The following is a 21,168-nucleotide window of genomic DNA, read 5'->3' as shown; positions in this document are numbered from 1 at the left end:
CCCCTTTTTTCTTCCTGCTGTTTGTGCTTCTTCTCCCTTAACTAATAGTGCACAAAAAAACCTGTAAGGACCACCTATTGTGTTTAGCTTTACAAACGTTTTGAATTCTCAATGAGTTCCAAGAGTACTCCTGGTAAGCTATCACAGTCCCAGCCTTTCAGTTGTTCTCACAAGCATTTGCACATGCACATGCATAAGTGCTTACAGAAAGTGCACTCTGTTGTTTTTTAATTGGTTAGAAATCCCTCTCGCTAAATCCCTACTAATGTTTGTGTGTTCACTGCTCATTCTTACCCCGGAAACATATTTACTTCTGTTCCTTATAGGAGTAAATCCATGACTTTTTCCAGGGTGAGAGTGGGCAGGGGAAAGTTTGTTAACACCACAAACGTGTCCATTTGTGCATGGGCACAAATCTGGTATCAGGATTTGTGCACTTGCTAGGTGAACTTACAAGCACAAAGTGCAGTCAGGACTTAATTCACAAAGGTAAACGTACATTTTTGTGTAAGCTTAAGATTGTTTGCAATTCACAAAAGGATTTAGGAGTAGTAGCTTTACAAGTGTGGGGTCTCCGCTGTAGGAGGCTGGCCTGGCTTGTGATGGGTACCTTGTGGTACTTACACCTTGTGCCAGGTCCAGTTATCCCTTATTAGTAGATTAGAGGTGTTCTAGCAGCTTAGGTTGATAGAGGTAGCTATAGCAGAGCAGCTTAGGCTGAACTAGGAGACATGCAAAGCTCCTACTATACCACTTATATCATATAGCACTATATCATAAGAAAACACAATACTCAGAGTTACTAAAAATAAAGGTACTTTATTTTGGTGACAATATGCCAAACGTATCTCAGAGGATATACTCCCTTAGGAGGTAAGTAATATACACAAAATTATAGACACAAACCAAAATCATGTAAGTAACAGTTAGAAAAGTAGTGCAAACACTGTAGAACACAATAGAATGCAATAGGAGACAATTGGCCTAGGGGCAACACAAACCATATACTTCAAAAGTGGAATGCGAACCATGAATGGACCCCAGGCCTAGTGTAGTGTGTAAAGGGTCGCTGGGAGTGTAAGAAACCACCAAGGTGTCCAAGATACCCCTCCCAAGACCCTGAAAAGTAGGCGTAAAGTTACCCTACGACCCTAGAAAGACAGTGAAGTCGAGATAGGGGATTCTGCAAGGACAACAACTGACTGCAAAACACTGAAGATGGATTCCTGGACCTGAGGACCTGTAAAGGAAGGGGACCAAGTCCAAGAGTCACGCAAGTTTCCAGGGGGGGGCAGGAGCTCACTAAACCCCAGATGAAGGTGCAAAAGGGCTGCCTCTGGGTGGAAGAAGCCGAAGATTCTGCAACAACAGAAGGTGCCAGGAACTTCTCCTTTGGTCAGAAGATGTCCCATGGCGTGCTGGAGGATGCAGAGTTGTTTCCATGCAGAAAGTCCTCAAACAAGCCTTGCTAGCTGCAAGAGTCACGTTTGAGGATTTTGGGTGCTGCTAGGGCCCAGGAAGGACCAGGAGGTCGCCCCTTTGGAGGAGGAGACAGAGGGGGCGCTCAGCAACACAGAGAGCCCATGCAGAAGCAGGCAGCACCCGCAGAAGCACCTGAACAGGCACTTAGAAGATCTGAGGACGATGGTTGACTCAGAACAAAAAAGGAGGGTCCCACGACGTCAGAGTCCAACTTATCGAGTTGGGCAATGCAGGACGGAGTGCTGGGGACCTGGGCTAGGCTGTGCACAAAGGAAGTCTTGCAAAAGTGCACAGAAGCCCGAGCAGCTGCAGTTCACGCAGTACACAGGATTACTGTCTGGCGTGGGGAGGCAAGGACTTACCTCCACCAAATTTGGACAGAAGGGCCACTGGACTGTCGAAGACACTTGGACCCAGCTCCTGTGTTCCAGGGACCACTCTCAGGATGAGAGGGGACCCAGAGGACCGGTGATGCAGAAGTTTGGTGCCTGCGTTAGCAGGGGGAAGATTCCGTCGACCCACGGGAGATTTCTTCTTGGCTTCCAGTGCAGGGTGAAGGCAGACAGCCCTCAGAGCATGCACCACCAGTAAACAGTCGAGAAAGCCGGCAGGATGAGGCGCTACAATGTTGCTGATAGTCTTCTTGCTACTTTGTTGCGGTTATGCAGGCGTCCTAGAGCAGTCAGCGGTCGATCCTTGGCAGAAGTCGAAGAGGGAAGTGCAGAGGAACTCTTGTGAGCTCTTGCATTCGTTATCTGGTGAGATGCCCACAGGAGAGACCCTAAATAGCCCTCAGAGGAGGATTGGCTACAGGGAAAGGTAAGCACCTATCAGGAGGGGTCTCTGTTGTCACCTGCTGGCACTGGCCACTCAGAGCTGTCCATTGTGCCCTCACACCTCTACATCCAAGATGGCAGAGTTCTGGGACACACTGGAGGAGCTCTGGGCAGAGCTGGTCAGGGGAGTGGTCACTCCCCTTTCCTTTGTCCAGTTTCGTGCCAGAGCAGGGCTGGGGGGGATCCCTGAACCGGTGTAGACTGGCTTATGCAAGGAGGGCCTTCAAGGCATTTCCAGAGGCCAGGAGAGGCTACTCCTCCCAGGCCCTTCACACCTATTTCCAAAGGGAGAGGGTGTAACACCCTCTCTAAGAGGAAATCCTTTGTTCTGCCTTCCTGGGACCAGGCTGCCCAGGCCCCAGGGGGGCAGAAACCTGTCTGAGGGGTTGGCAGCAGTGGTAGCTGCAGTGGAGACCCCGGAAAGTTAGTTTGGCAGTACCCGGGCTGTCTGCTGGAGACCCGGGGATGCATGGAATTGTCCCCCCAATACCAGGATGGTATTGGGGGGACAATTCCATGACCCTAGACATGTTACATGGCCATGTTCGGAGTTACCATTGTGACGCTACATATAGGTATTGACCTATATGTAGTGCACACGTGTAATGGTGTCCCTGCACTCACAACGTCCAGGGAATTTGCCCTGAACAATGTGGGGGCACCTTGGCTAGTGCCAGGGTGCCCACACACTAAGTAACTTTGCACCCAACCTTCACCAAGTGAGGGTTAGACATATAGGTGACTTATAAGTTACTTAAGTGTAGTGTAAAATGGCTGTGAAATAACGTGGACGTTATTTCCCTCAGGCTGCAGTGGCAGTCCTGTGTAAGAATTGTCTGAGCTCCCTATGGGTGGCAAAAGAAATGCTGCAGCCCATAGGGTTCTCCTGGAACCCCAATACCCTGGGTACCTATGTACCATATACAAGGGAATTATAAAGTGTTCCAGTGTGCCAATGAGAATTGGTAAAAATTTGTCACTAGCCTCCATTGACAATTTTAAAAGCAGAGATAGCATAAACACTGAGGTCTGGTTAGCAGAGCCTCAGTGATACAGTTAGGCACCACACAGGGAACACATATAGGCCACAAACGTATGAGCACTGGGGTCCTGGCTAGCAGGATCCCAGAGACACATATCAAACATACTGACAACATAGGGTTTTCACTATGAGCACTGGGCCCTGGCTAGCAGTATCCCAGTGAGACAGTAAAAACACCCTGACATATACTCACAAACAGGCCAAAAGTGGGGGTAACAAGGCTAGAAAGAGGCTACCTTCCTACACCCGCACATAAAAAATTAGGTCTATCTTTTTATGGGCGGAGACTCTGAACTTGTGAAGATACTACTCCTAAATCCCTTTGTCAAGGTCTATATTTTTATGTGCGGAGACTCCGCACTCGTAAAGATACTATTCCTAAACCCCTTTGTGAAGGTTTCTTTTTTTATGTGTGGCGACTCTGAACTCATGAAGACACTACTCCTAAATCCCTTTGTGAAGATCTACCTTTTTATGTGTAGTGACCCCGCACTTGTAAAGGATATTCTCTTAAATCCATTTATGAAGGTCTGTCTTTTTATGTGTGGAGACTCCGCACTCGTAAAGATACTACTCCTAAACCCCTTTGTGAAGGTCTATCTTTTTATGTGCGGAGACTCTGCACTCGTAAAGATACTACTCATAAACCCCTTTGTGAAGGTCTATCTTTTTATGTGCGGAGACTCTTCACTCGTAAAGATACTACTCATCAACCCCTTTGTGAATAGCAAACTATCATAATGTTACACAAAAGTGTGAGTTTACCTTTGTGAATCACGCCTGCAATGCCTTTTAGTAGATTTTGTAATGTGGTGGAAGATGGGGGTACGGCTGTAAGGTGGGGTGGGGAGGAGATGGGGGCTGTAATGTGGGGGAAGGGGCACAGGTGGAGTCATGGGTGTGAGTGGTTGGGGGTTTGGAGCGTGCCAGGGTCACTATACTTTGTCGTGGACCACACATAAACTTGTGACAGCTGTGGTTATGGCATCTTGCCACCACTGTGCTACTGAAAAGTTTTCTACGCCTCGCTTAAGCTGCAGTTTGCCTTTTTCAGGACTCCTTGCACAGTAGGTGTGAAGCAAGGCTCCATTATTCACAGAGAAATGTTATCGACCTTCAAATGTCAGCACATTGGTGAAAAATGCAAATGCCCCCTTTTTGCTGTTGTGTATACAAAACACATTTAAATAATTCTCATTCAAAGTCTGCAGATCATAAATCTATGAAATTGCTCTTGTCATTCCTGTGAGCCTTAGAAGTTATCATGCGCAGAGCAGCCGCTCGCAACACTTCTGAGGCTTGGGAGATTACATAGTGCTCCGAGGCACAACATAACTTCAGGAGAACTTAGAGGCAGCTCATCCAGCTGTGCATGCGGAGCGTATCTCTCAGTAAGGGCGAGAAGTCTGCCTGGTAATGTGTGCAGTTCACCTCTGAGCAAGGGAGTGGCCAGAAAAATTAAAATATCCCCAACTTTGACCCATATATAGCAATTTATGCGCAAGTAAAGTGAGTGATTCCAACTCTTCCTATAAAATGCCATGGACATTGTACCCCTGGGGAAAACGTGCAAAATTATCAATATTACAGAAGGATTTTAAAGGAATTTGGCCAAATACTACACATGAACCAATACTGGCATACGTCTCTTATCCCTTACACCTTCTTTCTTTTAGGCCTGGGCGGAGTTCACGGAAAACTCTCTGGAACTCCGCTGAGGCAGAATTCCATTAACTGCAGAGTCTTGAATGTGCCAGATCTCGGAAGCGCTAAACAGGGTCGAACATGGTCTCTTCCAATATCAGGCGCATTCAGGAGAGGGCCTTGGCAGTGAAAACTGCTGTCTCAAGCCTCTTCTGCACTGGCGCAGCACACAGACAGGCTGTTGCAGAAGCAGAAACACCAGATTTCTTTTGCTGCCTACGAGACATGCCGGTGCACAAGAGGCCTCAAACTGCAGCTTTCACCGCCTACTGAATTCAGGCCAGGGCTGTAGCCAGTGAAAGCTGCTGTTTCAGTCCTTGTTTGTGCACCAGTATGCACAAACAATGACCAAGATAAGAGGAGAGTAGAGGACTTACCTGGGTCTTCCCAGGGGGGTCCTCCTCTTCAGTGGTTGCCTCCCTCCTCTGCTCCAGTGTGCGCTGCAGCCCAGTTATGGGCTGAACAGTGCAAACGCAGACTGTCTGCGGTATAGATCCTGTCCACTCTGTTTTTACACTTTTATGTAATTCATTCCAAGAGACTGCAGCAGTCCCTTAAGATGGAAACACACCATTTTCTGTTCAATTCTTTAAAAGAAAATAGCTGACCCTGCCTTCACTTCCAATCACTGTCTAATGTCTTTCTTTCCAGTCCCCATTAAGATCTTGGAAAGCATGTTTGCAATATTTTGTCATCCTAACGATCTACCCATGCAGTGCCAGACCCAGCTGAGTTGGGTTATGGACCTTTATCCAGCACTGAATCTGCACTTGTTGCAATGGTGAATGAACTGTGCTGGGTACTCTACCAAGGAAATGAGGCAGCCCTGATTCTTTTAGATCTCTCTGCTACCTTCAATACTCTCTCCCACAAAATACTTTTACATCAGTTTGTGGGATAGGTATCTGTGGGGCTGCACTAACCTGGCTTACCTCCTGTTCTGCAGATGCTCTCAGGTGGTTAAGATTCACATATCCATGTCTAAAACCTTTTCTGGTCCACATGTAGTCCCTCAGGGCTCCTCATTGAATCATACTCTTTTCATCATCTATGTTGTGCCTTTGGAACAACTCATTTACTCCTTTGGTTGTTTTTAATGATGTATGCAGATGACACTCACTTGGTCATTTGCATCCATAAGTCTAGAGACCAGAACAGTTCCTCTCTATTCAAGTGCATTTTAGCAGTGGCTGACATGATGGATCGTAGTGCTCTTTAAATGAACTTTGCTAATACTGACATCCTTGTCATAGGGCATTTCAACCTGCACTGAACAGTCTGTGGACTTCACCCTTAGAACCAGCAGCTGCCCCCATGCAGGTCATTAAAAACCTTGGTTCTCACCATATCGGCAAATGCATGTCAGTAAGACTGCTTCTTCTCGCTATTTTCAGTTTAAGGCCCTTAATAAATGTTTTCCATATCTGCCTACCGACTGCTGGAAAAATGTGAACCATGCTTTCATTCTCATAAGGAATAAAATTTGCAATAGCCTCTTTCTGTGGCCCCTTAAGAATGTCTTAACAAGTTGTAATCACTCCGGAACTTGGCTGCCCATCGTATTTATGGACCAGGAAAAAAAGTTGTCATTGTCCCTTACAGATGTGCACTTCAGTGACTTTCATTGTAAAAGTATATTCACTTAAGTCACTCTGTCAAGTTCATTGAGCCTTAAACAAACTTGGCCCTGTAATGTGGGACTGGTTTGAACATTTTCACTGTCTGCGCTTGCGCTGTGAAGCCCAACTGGGCTGCAGTGTGCACCGGGTAAGCTCTGCTCCACTGGCGGGGCCAATGGAGTTTTTTTGACAACTCTGCGCTCCAAGCAGAGTGCGGAGTTCCAAAAACTCTGTTAGCTCCGCCAGCGAAGCGGAGTATGCTGCATTTTTCTTATTTGTTTTGTTGTTTCTTTCATTGCTTCTTTCCACCCTTCATTCTTTCATTTTTGTCTTTTTCCTTCCTTTTTCTTTTTTTACATCTTTTTCCTTATTTTCTGTGTCAGTTTGTAGCCTCTTTCCTTCATGCTTCTCTTTCCTTCCTTCTTTCATTTTTTGCTTTTCACATTCTTTATCTTATGCTGTCTGACTTAATTTGCCTCTATCCTATTTTTTCTTTGCCATTTCAATATGTTTTCTTTCTCTCTGTCACCTTTTCTCCTGACTTGCGTTGACCTGCGAACCCCAGTTAAAAGTTAAGAAGTGTCATAAAACAATTACATCTACTCCTGTAGCAACCCCGCCTAAGGGTTAGCAGGTGATTAATTATGCCCTTGCCTCTGAGGACTTCCCCCAGGGCATTAACTTCATCATGCTACTACTGCTAGTTATTATTATGGTTATTATTATTATTATTATTTCATACGAATGCTAATAATATCTTTTATTGGTACTGATATTAATATTATTACTATTATTGTTATTAGTGTTAGTATTATTATTATTAGTGTTACTTGAATTAACATTATTATCACTATCATTGTTGTTATTATTAATAGTAGTAGTGGTAATCAGAGTTGTTAATTATTATTGATAATAACATACTGAATAACAATAATAATCATAATCATAATACTGTTATTGTTGTTATCATTACTTTCATCATTTGGTATGTTGCTCTATTATTGTTGCTATTATCATTATTATATACTCTGTTGTTATTATTGTTGTTATTATTATTCTTGGTAGTAGTAGTAGTAAGAGTGGTAGTAGTAGCATTTGTTTGAGGAGTTTTGTAGTAGAGCTCCTGGAATATCAGGTCTTACAACTATAGTTTCTTAACAATAGAAATTGGGGGTGAGTGAGTATGAAGGATTAGACAAGAATGGTAGCAGTAGCAGTGGTCCAGGTCATGAATGCCCATCCTACCTCTTCAGCATTCCCAAGGTAGGTTGAATGCCAGGGAGCTGCTTTCAGGCCAGTATGGTCTGCCATGGCCACATTGTGCCATCCATTGCACCATTCCATGTCCATGCCATCTACGGTTGATTCCTTCTCCAAAGCGGATACTACAGGGCTGAGGGAGTCCATTAACAGTTGGATTGAGTCTACCCTAGATGTAGTAGCTTGAAAGGAAAAGTGATTTTCTAGACCAACCAAACCATCGGAGCCCTTGTTCACTGAAGAACCTCATCAACAAAAGAAAGTCTGTTAAAAGAGATTATAGTGTAAGACTTACACTCATGAAAGTAAATCAAACTACTTAACAAGGTTATTGAGATCATTAATTATTTTGCTTGCCATAGATATCTGAATCGTGACATTCCCAATCCTCAGAAGACTTTTGGTGATGTAGCTACTTTTTCCTTTGAGATAATTTTAAAAAATGGCACCAGTTTTGGCCCACTCAGTACCCTCCTCTCCTGAGTCAACTACTTTTCCCCTATCATTTGGTGCTAGGCTTACTTCTTTCAGCCTACTTTACTCATCCCTTTTTCATTCCCTTTGACTTTCTTTCTTTAGTTTCCTCCTGTGAGCCTTGTTCACCCCATCTACTACATTTCGGTATAGATCCTGTCCACACTGTTTTTACACTTTTATGTAATTCATTCCAAGAGACTGCAGCAGTCCCTTAAGATGGAAACACACCATTTTCTGTTCAATTCTTTAAAAGAAAATTGCTGACCCTGCCTTCACTTCCAATCACTGTCTAATGTCTTTCTTTCCAGTCCCCATTAAGATCTTGGAAAGCATGTTTGCAATATTTTGTCATCTAACGATCTACCCATGCAGTGCCAGACCCAGCTGAGTTGGGTTATGGACCTTTATCCAGCACTGAATCTGCACTTGTTGCAATGGTGAATGAACTGTGCTGGGTACTCTACCAAGGAAATGAGGCAGCCCTGATTCTTTTAGATCTCTCTGCTACCTTCAATACTCTCTCCCACAAAATACTTTTACATCAGTTTGTGGGATAGGTATCTGTGGAGCTGCACTAACCTGGCTTACCTCCTGTTCTGCAGATGCTCTCAGGTGGTTAAGATTCACATATCCATGTCTAAAACCTTTTCTGGTCCACATGTAGTCCCTCAGGGCTCCTCATTGAATCATACTCTTTTCATCATCTATGTTGTGCCTTTGGAACAACTCATTTACTCCTTTGGTTGTTTTTAATGATGTATGCAGATGACACTCACTTGGTCATTTGCATCCATAAGTCTAGAGACCAGAACAGTTCCTCTCTATTCAAGTGCATTTTAGCAGTGGCTGACATGATGGATCGTAGTGCTCTTTAAATGAACTTTGCTAATACTGAAATCCTTGTCATAGGGCATTTCAACCTGCACTGAACAGTCTGTGGACTTCACCCTTAGAACCAGCAGCTGCCCCCATGCAGGTCATTAAAAACCTTGGTTCTCACCATATCGGCAAATGCATGTCAGTAAGACTGCTTCTTCTTCCTATTTTCAGTTTAAGGCCCTTAATAAACGTTTTCCATATCTGCCTACCGACTGCTGGAAAAATGTGAACCATGCTTTCATTCTCATAAGGAATAAAATTTGCAATAGCCTCTTTCTGTGGCCCCTTAAGAATGTCTTAACAAGTTGTAATCACTCCGGAACTTGGCTGCCCATCGTATTTATGGACCAGGAAAAAAAGTTGTCATTGTCCCTTACAGATGTGCACTTCAGTGACTTTCATTGTAAAAGTATATTCACTTAAGTCACTCTGTCAAGTTCATTGAGCCTTAAACAAACTTGGCCCTGTAATGTGGGACTGGTTTGAACATTTTCACTGTCTGCGCTTGCACTGTGAAGCCCAACTGGGCTGCAGTGTGCACCGGGTAAGCTCTGCTCCACTGGCGGGGCCAATGGAGTTTTTTTGACAACTCTGCGCTCCAAGCAGAGTGCGGAGTTCCAAAAACTCTGTTAGCTCCGCCAGCGAAGCGGAGTATGCTGCATTTTTCTTATTTGTTTTGTTGTTTCTTTCATTGCTTCTTTCCACCCTTCATTCTTTCATTTTTGTCTTTTTCCTTCCTTTTTCTTTTTTACATCTTTTTCCTTATTTTCTGTGTCAGTTTGTAGCCTCTTTCCTTCATGCTTCTCTTTCCTTCCTTCTTTCATTTTTTGCTTTTCACATTCTTTATCTTATGCTGTCTGACTTAATTTGCCTCTATCCTATTTTTTCTTTGCCATTTCAATATGTTTTCTTTCTCTCTGTCACCTTTTCTCCTGACTTGCGTTGACCTGCGAACCCCAGTTAAAAGTTAAGAAGTGTCATAAAACAATTACATCTACTCCTGTAGCAACCCCGCCTAAGGGTTAGCAGGTGATTAATTATGCCCTTGCCTCTGAGGACTTCCCCCAGGGCATTAACTTCATCATGCTACTACTGCTAGTTATTATTATGGTTATTATTATTATTATTATTTCATACGAATGCTAATAATATCTTTTATTGGTACTGATATTAATATTATTACTATTATTGTTATTAGTGTTAGTATTATTATTATTAGTGTTACTTGAATTAACATTATTATCACTATCATTGTTGTTATTATTAATAGTAGTAGTGGTAATCAGAGTTGTTAATTATTATTGATAATAACATACTGAATAACAATAATAATCATAATCATAATACTGTTATTGTTGTTATCATTACTTTCATCATTTGGTATGTTGCTCTATTATTGTTGCTATTATCATTATTATATACTCTGTTGTTATTATTGTTGTTATTATTATTCTTGGTAGTAGTAGTAGTAAGAGTGGTAGTAGTAGCATTTGTTTGAGGAGTTTTGTAGTAGAGCTCCTGGAATATCAGGTCTTACAACTATAGTTTCTTAACAATAGAAATTGGGGGTGAGTGAGTATGAAGGATTAGACAAGAATGGTAGCAGTAGCAGTGGTCCAGGTCATGAATGCCCATCCTACCTCTTCAGCATTCCCAAGGTAGGTTGAATGCCAGGGAGCTGCTTTCAGGCCAGTATGGTCTGCCATGGCCACATTGTGCCATCCATTGCACCATTCCATGTCCATGCCATCTACGGTTGATTCCTTCTCCAAAGCGGATACTACAGGGCTGAGGGAGTCCATTAACAGTTGGATTGAGTCTACCCTAGATGTAGTAGCTTGAAAGGAAAAGTGATTTTCTAGACCAACCAAACCATCGGAGCCCTTGTTCACTGAAGAACCTCATCAACAAAAGAAAGTCTGTTAAAAGAGATTATAGTGTAAGACTTACACTCATGAAAGTAAATCAAACTACTTAACAAGGTTATTGAGATCATTAATTATTTTGCTTGCCATAGATATCTGAATCGTGACATTCCCAATCCTCAGAAGACTTTTGGTGATGTAGCTACTTTTTCCTTTGAGATAATTTAAAAAAATGGCACCAGTTTTGGCCCACTCAGTACCCTCCTCTCCTGAGTCAACTACTTTTCCCCTATCATTTGGTGCTAGGCTTACTTCTTTCAGCCTACTTTACTCAACCCTTTTTCATTCCCTTTGACTTTCTTTCTTTAGTTTCCTCCTGTGAGCCTTGTTCACCCCATCTACTACATTTCGGTATAGATCCTGTCCACACTGTTTTTACACTTTTATGTAATTCATTCCAAGAGACTGCAGCAGTCCCTTAAGATGGAAACACACCATTTTCTGTTCAATTCTTTAAAAGAAAATTGCTGACCCTGCCTTCACTTCCAATCACTGTCTAATGTCTTTCTTTCCAGTCCCCATTAAGATCTTGGAAAGCATGTTTGCAATATTTTGTCTTCCTAACGATCTACCCATGCAGTGCCAGACCCAGCTGAGTTGGGTTATGGACCTTTATCCAGCACTGAATCTGCACTTGTTGCAATGGTGAATGAACTGTGCTGGGTACTCTACCAAGGAAATGAGGCAGCCCTGATTCTTTTAGATCTCTCTGCTACCTTCAATACTCTCTCCCACAAAATACTTTTACATCAGTTTGTGGGATAGGTATCTGTGGAGCTGCACTAACCTGGCTTACCTCCTGTTCTGCAGATGCTCTCAGGTGGTTAAGATTCACATATCCATGTCTAAAACCTTTTCTGGTCCACATGTAGTCCCTCAGGGCTCCTCATTGAATCATACTCTTTTCATCATCTATGTTGTGCCTTTGGAACAACTCATTTACTCCTTTGGTTGTTTTTAATGATGTATGCAGATGACACTCACTTGGTCATTTGCATCCATAAGTCTAGAGACCAGAACAGTTCCTCTCTATTCAAGTGCATTTTAGCAGTGGCTGACATGATGGATCGCAGTGCTCTTTAAATTAACTTTGCTAATACTGACATCCTTGTCATAGGGCATTTCAGCCTGCACGGAACAGTCTGGGGACTTCACCCTTAGGACCAGCAGCTGCCCCCATGCAGGTCATTAAAAACCTTTGTTCTCACCTTATCGGCAAATGCATGTCAGTAAGACTGCTTCTTCTTTCTTTTTTCTGTTTAAGACCCTTTATAAAAGTTTTCCATACCTGCCTACTGACTGCTGGAAAATTGTGAACCAAGCTTTCATTCTCATAAGGAATGAAATTTGCAAAAGCTTCTTTCTGGGGCCCCTTAAGAATGTCTTAACAAGTTGTAATCACTCCGGAACGTGGCTGCCCATCCAATTTATGGACCAGGAAAAAGGGCTGTCATTGTCCCTTACAGATATGCACTTCAGTGACTTTCATTGGAAAGATATATTCACTTAAGTCACTTTGGCCCTGATTCTGACTATGGCGGGCGGTGGAGGCCGCCCGCCATAGTCCCGCCGACAAATGACCGCACCGCGGTCAAAAGACCGGGGCGGCCATTTTTACATTTCCGCTGGGCCGGCGGGCGCTCTCCAAAAGAGCGCCCGCCGTCCCAGCGGAAATGCCCCTGCAACGAGGATGCCGGCTCCGAATGGAGCCGGCGGAGTTGCAGGGGTGCGACGGGTGCAGTGGCACCCGTCGCGTATTTCAGTGTCTGCATGGCAGACACTGAAATACTTTGTGGGGCCCTCTTACGGGGGCCCCTGCAGTGCCCATGCCATGGGCATGGGCACTGCAGGGGCCCCAGGGGCCCCGCGGCACCCCCTACCGCCATCCTGTTCCTGTCAGAATCCCCATGGCGGCGGAGCGCGCTCCGCCGCCATGGAGGATTCTGTAGGGCAGTGGTAAACCGGCGGGAGACCGCCGGTTTACCCTTTCTGGCCGCGGCTGAACCGCCGCGGTCAGAATGCCCTTGGGAGCACCGCCAGCCTGTTGGCGGTGCTCCCGTGGTCGGTGACCCTGGCGGTCACCGGCCGCCAGGGTCAGAATGACCCCCTTTGTCTTGTTCATTGAGCCTTAAACAAACTTGGCCCTGTAATGTGGGACTGGTTTGAATATGTTTTCTAGGGCTGATTTTGGTATTTAGTTTGATCCTGAGCATGGCAACATCTGCCATGTCCAAAGCAGACTAGAGGTCATGGAACTAGATTGTTTTAAGGGAGTGGTAATCCGGTAGGAGCCACAGTAGAAGTTGCAGAAAATGCATTGGTGATAGTAAGTAGTAAGCTTTCGCTAATGATTCATTGATATTTGAGATCTCGGATGCCAGCTGCCTTGATAAGGCTACCTAATGGGCCCTCTGTCCCATTGTCTAGGTAATAGTGAAGGAAAACTTGTGACAAAGGATCGAGACGTAAACAACCTACAGCCTCATCTGAGTAAGGCATCAGATTCCTCAGTCCAGGATGTTACAGGAAAGAATTTAACTGAAAGGGTCTGTAAGGATAAATAGACCAGTTGTGCTTTTTTAAGCAATGGAAAAATAACAAATGTGCTAAATTAAGTATAGGTAGGAAGAAACCAGAGAGAAAAAGTAGGTTCATAAACCTGAATTAGCCAGTTCATCAGGATGGAGGATGGAGGAGCTCTAATCAAGAGAATACTGTGGCCTGTTATCTCTGATAGGTTATTGATCACTGTTGGTAATAGATAAAGGAGAAGAAAATTTGCTCATTTATTCTGAGAAATTGCCTGGGGATGGTTGTTTCAAGTACAATACTGAATTGATTAATATAGGAAAAGAGGAAGATTATAATTTAAATCCAAATGCCTGCACTTAAAATTGAATCCAGGTTGAGTAAGGGTGAATCTATCATCTTGCACGGCTCAGTGAACCCATGTGTACACATTTGTATTTTCAAATTTATAGAGCTTTTTCCTATACCAAATAAGTACACATTTTTGAATCATTAAGCTATATAGAATATATTTTGAATGTACATGACCTTAGACATCACTTCAGAAGATATTGCATTAGTTGAGTTTAAGTCTTATGTTAAAGCAGGGATGGATTTTCAGAAGTCAGTTGTGAATTTTTTCTTCAGAGTCAATTTCTCCTCTAGTTTTGAAACACAGTTTGTTTTTTATAAAAAAGGTGTAGATGTTCTCCCTGTTTCCAGAAATGAAGGACCTATAATGTCTCTTGTTATATATAAGTCTTCCAGACTCTCTTTACAGTATGCATTGCCAGAGAATTTGAAGTCTCTAGCGGGCAGTTTTTACAGATACAGACCACAATGGCCATAAAAAAGTGAGGGAGAAAGTGAAGAAAGGAGATGATAGGGATGATTTGCTACTGAAAGATAAGCTTTGGTCTTGGCTTCCCAGTGTGCTTGCAAGTACTTGTTGCTTTTACTACTATCTGGAAGTTATGCAGCTGGAATGAGGACGAGTTACAAGATCTCCTTGCACCTAAGCGTTTTGATGTTTATTTTAATGATGTATTAATAATTTGTTTTCAAGAAACTTTGTTTGTTAAGGACTTTGATTTAGATAAATATTTGGAATATCACTGTATGGTTTGCCATGGCCACATTATGCCATCCATTGCACCATTCCATGTCCTGCCATCTACGGTTGATTCCTTCTCCAAAGCGGGTACTACAGGGCTGAGGGAGTCCATTAACAGTTGGATTGAGTCTACCCTAGATGTAGTTGCTTGAAGGGAAAAGTGATTTTCTAGACCAACCAAACCATCGGAGCCCTTGTTCACTGAAGAACCTCGTCAACAAAAGAAAGTCTGTTAAAAGAGTAAGACTTACACTCATGAAAGTAAATCAAACTAATTAACAAGATTATTGAGATCATTAATTATTTTGCCTGCCATAGATATCTGAATCGTGACATTCCCAATCCTCAGAAGACTTTTGGTGATGTAGCTACTTTTTCCTTTGAGATAATTTAAAAAATGGCACCAGTTTTGGCCCACTCAGTACCCTCCTCTCCTGAGTCAACTACTTTTCCCCTCTCATTTGGTGCTAGGCTTACTTCTTTCAGCCTACTTTACTCATCTCTTTTTCATTCCCTTTGACTTTCTTTCTTTAGTTTCCTCCTGTGAGCCTTGTTCACCCCATCTACTACATTTAGGTATAGATCCTGTCCACTCTGTTTTTACACTGTTATATCATTCATTCCAAGAGACTGCAGCAGTCCCTTAAGATGGAAACACACCATTTTCTGTTCAATTCTTTAAAAGAAAATTGCTGACCCTGCCTTCCCTTCCAATCACTGTCTAATTTATTTATTTCCAGTCCCCATTACGATCTTGGAAAGCATGTTAGCAATATTTTGTCATCCTAATGATCTACCCATGCAGTGCCAGACCCAGCTGAGTTGGGTTATGGACCTTTACCCAGCACTGAATCTGCACTTGTTGCAATGGTGAATGAACTGTGCTGGGTACTCTACCAAGGGAATGAGGCAGTCCTGATTCTTTTAGATCTCTCTGCTACCTTCAATACAGTCTCCCACAAAATCATTTTACATCAGTTTGTGGGATAGGTATCTGTGGAGCCGCACTAACCTGGCTTACCTCCTGTTCTGCAGATGCTCTCAGGTGGTTAAGATTCACATATCCATGTCTAAAACCTTTTCTGGTCCAAATGTAGTCCCTCAGGGCTCCTCATTGAATCATACTCTTTTCATCATCTATGGTGTCCCTTTGGAACAACTCATTTACTCCTTTGGTTGTTTTTAATGATGTATGCAGATGACACTCACTTGGTCATTTGCATCCATAAGTCTAGAGACCAGAACAGTTCCTCTCTATTCAAGTGCATTTTAGCAGTGGCTGACATGATGGATCGCAGTGCTCTTTAAATTAACTTTGCTAATACTGACATCCTTGTCATAGGGCATTTCAGCCTGCACAGAACAGTCTGGGGACTTCACCCTTAGGACCAGCAGCTGCCCCCATGCAGGTCATTAAAAACCTTTGTTCTCACCTTATCTGCAAATGCATGTCAGTAAGACTGCTTCTTCTTTCTTTTTTCTGTTTAAGACCCTTTATAAAAGTTTTCCATACCTGCCTACTGACTGCTGGAAAATTGTGAACCAAGCTTTCATTCTCATAAGGAATGAAATTTGCAAAAGCTTCTTTCTGGGGCCCCTTAAGAATGTCTTAACAAGTTGTAATCACTCCGGAACGTGGCTGCCCATCCAATTTATGGACCAGGAAAAAGGGCTGTCATTGTCCCTTACAGATATGCACTTCAGTGACTTTCATTGGAAAGATATATTCACTTAAGTCACTTTGGCCCTGATTCTGACTATGGCGGGCGGTGGAGGCCGCCCGCCATAGTCCCGCCGACAAATGACCGCACTGCGGTCAAAAGACCGGGGCGGCCATTTTTACATTTCCGCTGGGCCGGCGGGCGCTCTCCAAAAGAGCGCCCGCCGGCCCAGCGGAAATGCCCCTGCAACGAGGATGCCGGCTCCGAATGGAGCCGGCGGAGTTGCAGGGGTGCGACGGGTGCAGTGGCACCCGTCGCGTATTTCAGTGTCTGCATGGCAGACACTGAAATACTTTGTGGGGCCCTCTTACGGGGGCCCCTCGGCACCCCCTACCGCCATCCTGTATGGCGGTAGGGGGTGTCAGAATCCCCATGGCGGCAGAGCGCGCTCCGCCGCCATGGAGGATTCTGTAGGGCAGTGGTAAACCGGCGGGAGACCGCCGGTTTACCCTTTCTGGCCGCGGCTGAACCGCCGCGGTCAGAATGCCCTTGGGAGCACCGCCAGCCTGTTGGCGGTGCTCCCGTGGTCGGTGACCCTGGCGGTCACCGGCCGCCAGGGTCAGAATGACCCCCTTTGTCTTGTTCATTGAGCCTTAAACAAACTTGGCCCTGTAATGTGGGACTGGTTTGAATATGTTTTCTAGGGCTGATTTTGGTATTTAGTTTGATCCTGAGCATGGCAACATCTGCCATGTCCAAAGCAGACTAGAGGTCATGGAACTAGATTGTTTTAAGGGAGTGGTAATCCGGTAGGAGCCACAGTAGAAGTTGCAGAAAATGCATTGGTGATAGTAAGTAGTAAGCTTTCGCTAATGATTCATTGATATTTGAGATCTCGGATGCCAGCTGCCTTGATAAGGCTACCTAATGGGCCCTCTGTCCCATTGTCTAGGTAATAGTGAAGGAAAACTTGTGACAAAGGATCGAGACGTAAACAACCTACAGCCTCATCTGAGTAAGGCATCAGATTCCTCAGTCCAGGATGTTACAGGAAAGAATTTAACTGAAAGGGTCTGTAAAGATAAATAGACCAGTTGTGCTTTTTTTAAGCAATGGAAAAATAACAAATGTGCTAAATTAAGTATAGGTAGGAAGAAACCAGAGAGAAAAAGTAGGTTCATAAACCTGAATTAGCCAGTTCATCAGGATGGAGGATGGAGGAGCTCTAATCAAGAGAATACTGTGGCCTGTTATCTCTGATAGGTTATTGATCACTGTTGGTAATAGATAAAGGAGAAGAAAATTTGCTCATTTATTCTGAGAAATTGCCTGGGGATGGTTGTTTCAAGTACAATACTGAATTGATTAATATAGGAAAAGAGGAAGATTATAATTTAAATCCAAATGCCTGCACTTAAAATTGAATCCAGGTTGAGTAAGGGTGAATCTATCATCTTGCACGGCTCAGTGAACCCATGTGTACACATTTGTATTTTCAAATTTATAGAGCTTTTTCCTATACCAAATAAGTACACATTTTTGAATCATTAAGCTATATAGAATATATTTTGAATGTACATGACCTTAGACATCACTTCAGAAGATATTGCATTAGTTGAGTTTAAGTCTTATGTTAAAGCAGGGATGGATTTTCAGAAGTCAGTTGTGAATTTTTTCTTCAGAGTCAATTTCTCCTCTAGTTTTGAAACACAGTTTGTTTTTTATAAAATAGGTGTAGATGTTCTCCCTGTTTCCAGAAATGAAGGACCTATAATGTCTCTTGTTATATATAAGTCTTCCAGACTCTCTTTACAGTATGCATTGCCAGAGAATTTAAAGTCTCTAGCGGGCAGTTTTTACAGATACAGACCACAATGGCCATAAAAAAGTGAGGGAGAAAGTGGAGAAAGGAGATGATAGGGATGATTTGCTACTGAAAGATAAGCTTTGGTCTTGGCTTCCCAGTGTGCTTGCAAGTACTTGTTGCTTTTACTACTATCTGGAAGTTATGCAGCTGGAATGAGGACGAGTTACAAGATCTCCTTGCACCTAAGCGTTTTGATGTTTATTTTAATGATGTATTAATAATTTGTTTTCAAGAAACTTTGTTTGTTAAGGACTTTGATTTAGATACATATTTGGAATATCACTGCCCTGCCTTCCATCAGTTAGACGCCAACCACTGGGGGGTTATTTATCCTACTAAGATCCTCCTTTAAAAAGAAGGCCATGCAGTTTGTAGCTACCTTACAATAAGCTGTGGTTGTAATTAACACTAATGGTTGTAAAATATATTTGGTTGGGCTGTGTTGTTTTCATCCTAATGCAATTTTCAGATTCTGTCATGACTGGACAGCTAATTATTTGTTTTTAATTCTGTATTTATTTATAATCTTATGTCAAAGTGTGTGATTTTATTTTGATATGTACTTTTATGGCTTAGTGCCAAAATAAAATCTATATTGATTGATTGACTTACACTATGGTTGTTTATTATTATTATATAGGATCAAATGATATCTTGCATGAATTTTTACTTTGGTCCTAGTATTAATATTGTGTTCTCTCCATATAACTATAAGTGGTTTTAATAAAAATGTTAGATCAATTCCCAAATTCTGTTTTAATTGTAGCAGGAGACCTTAGCACAAGAATTACTTCAACAGCTTATAGGAAAGCTGGTGTTCTAGAATTAGACTCCTTCTGGGCTCTCATTTCACTCTCCCTTTCAAATGGTAAGCATGGTAATCGTTCTATGAAATTTGCCTCTGAGCAATGGTTTGGTAACTCAATTTGGAGCCTGAAAATTTTACTTTGCAAAGAGGTTCACAAAGATCATTGATAAATTATATTTATAATCAAAAGTATTTGTCCAAATTCATCACAAGATTTGGAAAAATCTGGAGCGAACACGATTAGCTTTATGTAAGTCACAGTTTAAATGAAGCTGAGGTGCGGGATACAACTGAATCCCCTTTGGTGCCAACAAATCTTAGAGGTGCTCCCTTTTAGTATAGATGTTATCTTTTTTTAGTTCTTTAAGAGAAACTTTTTTGGTTAGATCAAGTGTGTTAAAAGGGCGCACCAAGTCTTCAAATGTAATTTCATTCCAGGAAAGGAAAGTAATTTAAATCAAGTCAGTGGTGAAGTTCTGGTTCTCACTTCAGTTAACAGTGAATCAAGGCGATATGGGTAAATATTGGGACCTGATAGCGAAAAGCCTAGGTAAGGATAGAGTTGCATGACATAAAGGCACAGAAAAAGGTAGTAAAGCACCAGTGTCTTACAGGAAACACTGCAGGTGGGTCGTACCAGGTACTGTTGCTTACTGTTTCAGTGGTGATACAAAATTATTTGTGCAGATTTTTTTAATGCTCCTTGGTTATACCGTCTATGTTGCAATGTATGGTGTGAAAATATGTGTTGGGCCATGTCATACCAGAGTCACATATTGCCATTATATGCAGTACCATGGTGTACTAGAGTCCTTGGTACTCAGTGTTTAGTTTGAGCTGGTGGTTGCCGGTGGGGGCCACCTACACTCAGATTTGAGGACTAGCACGTATTTCTCTTCCTCAGACATTTCCCGAAGCAAAGCAAGGGAAAACACACAAAGGGGGAAGAGAAAGATGGATTACCCGTCATGAAAGGAGAATGAAGGATCCTGCAAGAGTGAGATAAAGGGACAGGGAGTGTGGTAATGGATTAAAGAGGTAGAAGGTGACATCAGTACTAACAGTCTTGGTATTCGCCATCTGACCTCTTATAGTGCCGGCTGAGGGCTTCTGAGTGAAGTGTTGGGCACCAGCTCTCTCTGTTTTACAAATCAAGCATTGTGGCACCAATGAATGGTAATTTAAAAAATGGTGAGGCGGGCATCACTGACGGACCACGTACAAACATTATGCTACCTTTTTTGTTGCATAAAAAGGGGCTGCTCCTTCGCTAAGGCGGAGGAGCGTCACTCCACAGGATTGTGGGGAAAGGAAAAACAAAATAATAATAATGCAATGTTATTATCATTTTATTTTTCATGGGACTAAGGTCTGGGGCGGGACCGGGCTAGAGGTAGGGGGCCGGAGGAGGGCTTTTGCTGCACAAAGTGCGCATGTCTGTTTTGGCCGGCTGTGTTGGCCCAGCCAAGCAGACATGCGCATTTTGCATGTTCTCTACCCGGCTGTATTGCACAGCCAAGTGGAGAACATGCCCAAGCTCCCACTCCCTGTCTGGGCGGCGACGCAGGCTGCTCAGACCAATCACGACGCTGCTGTCATTCTGGTGACAGCAGCGTTGCGATTAGCTAGGAGCCTGTGTGAGCCAGGAAGAGGAAGAGGACAGAGGGGAGACAAACGCATCCCCGCCAAAGGTAAGCATTTTATAATTGATGTATTGCCCTTTCCCCCGTCCCGCCCCGCCACCACCGTTGAGTAGCAGCCGCCACTGTGCAGAAAATCAGTTTCCTCACATTTGAGGATGAGTTTCATAAGTATGCAATTAATGACTTCTCAGACACTTTGTATTCCTGCTTTGAAAAAGAACTTAGCCTTCGTGGCTAGTGCTATAACAGAACATGTGGGTCATTTTATGTGGGTGTTAACAAGTGCCAACTGCAACCCAATACTTTGCAACCATAACAAACAATTATTACACTGCAACTATAA

At 43.1% G+C, this 21,168-nt stretch overlaps 1 protein-coding gene across 1 annotated transcript in view; it reads left to right on the top strand.

Moving 5' to 3' along the window:
* Positions 1–21,168, top strand: part of NEK11 (NIMA related kinase 11) — a 613,419-nt gene that overhangs the window by 389,707 nt on the left and 202,544 nt on the right. The window lies entirely within an intron of this gene.

This window comes from Pleurodeles waltl, chromosome 10 (genome assembly GCF_031143425.1).
Source record: "Pleurodeles waltl isolate 20211129_DDA chromosome 10, aPleWal1.hap1.20221129, whole genome shotgun sequence".
NCBI classification, from domain to species: domain Eukaryota; kingdom Metazoa; phylum Chordata; class Amphibia; order Caudata; family Salamandridae; genus Pleurodeles; species Pleurodeles waltl.
Note: the sequence above shows the minus strand (reverse complement) of the source record. Positions and strands in the feature narration are given on the sequence as shown.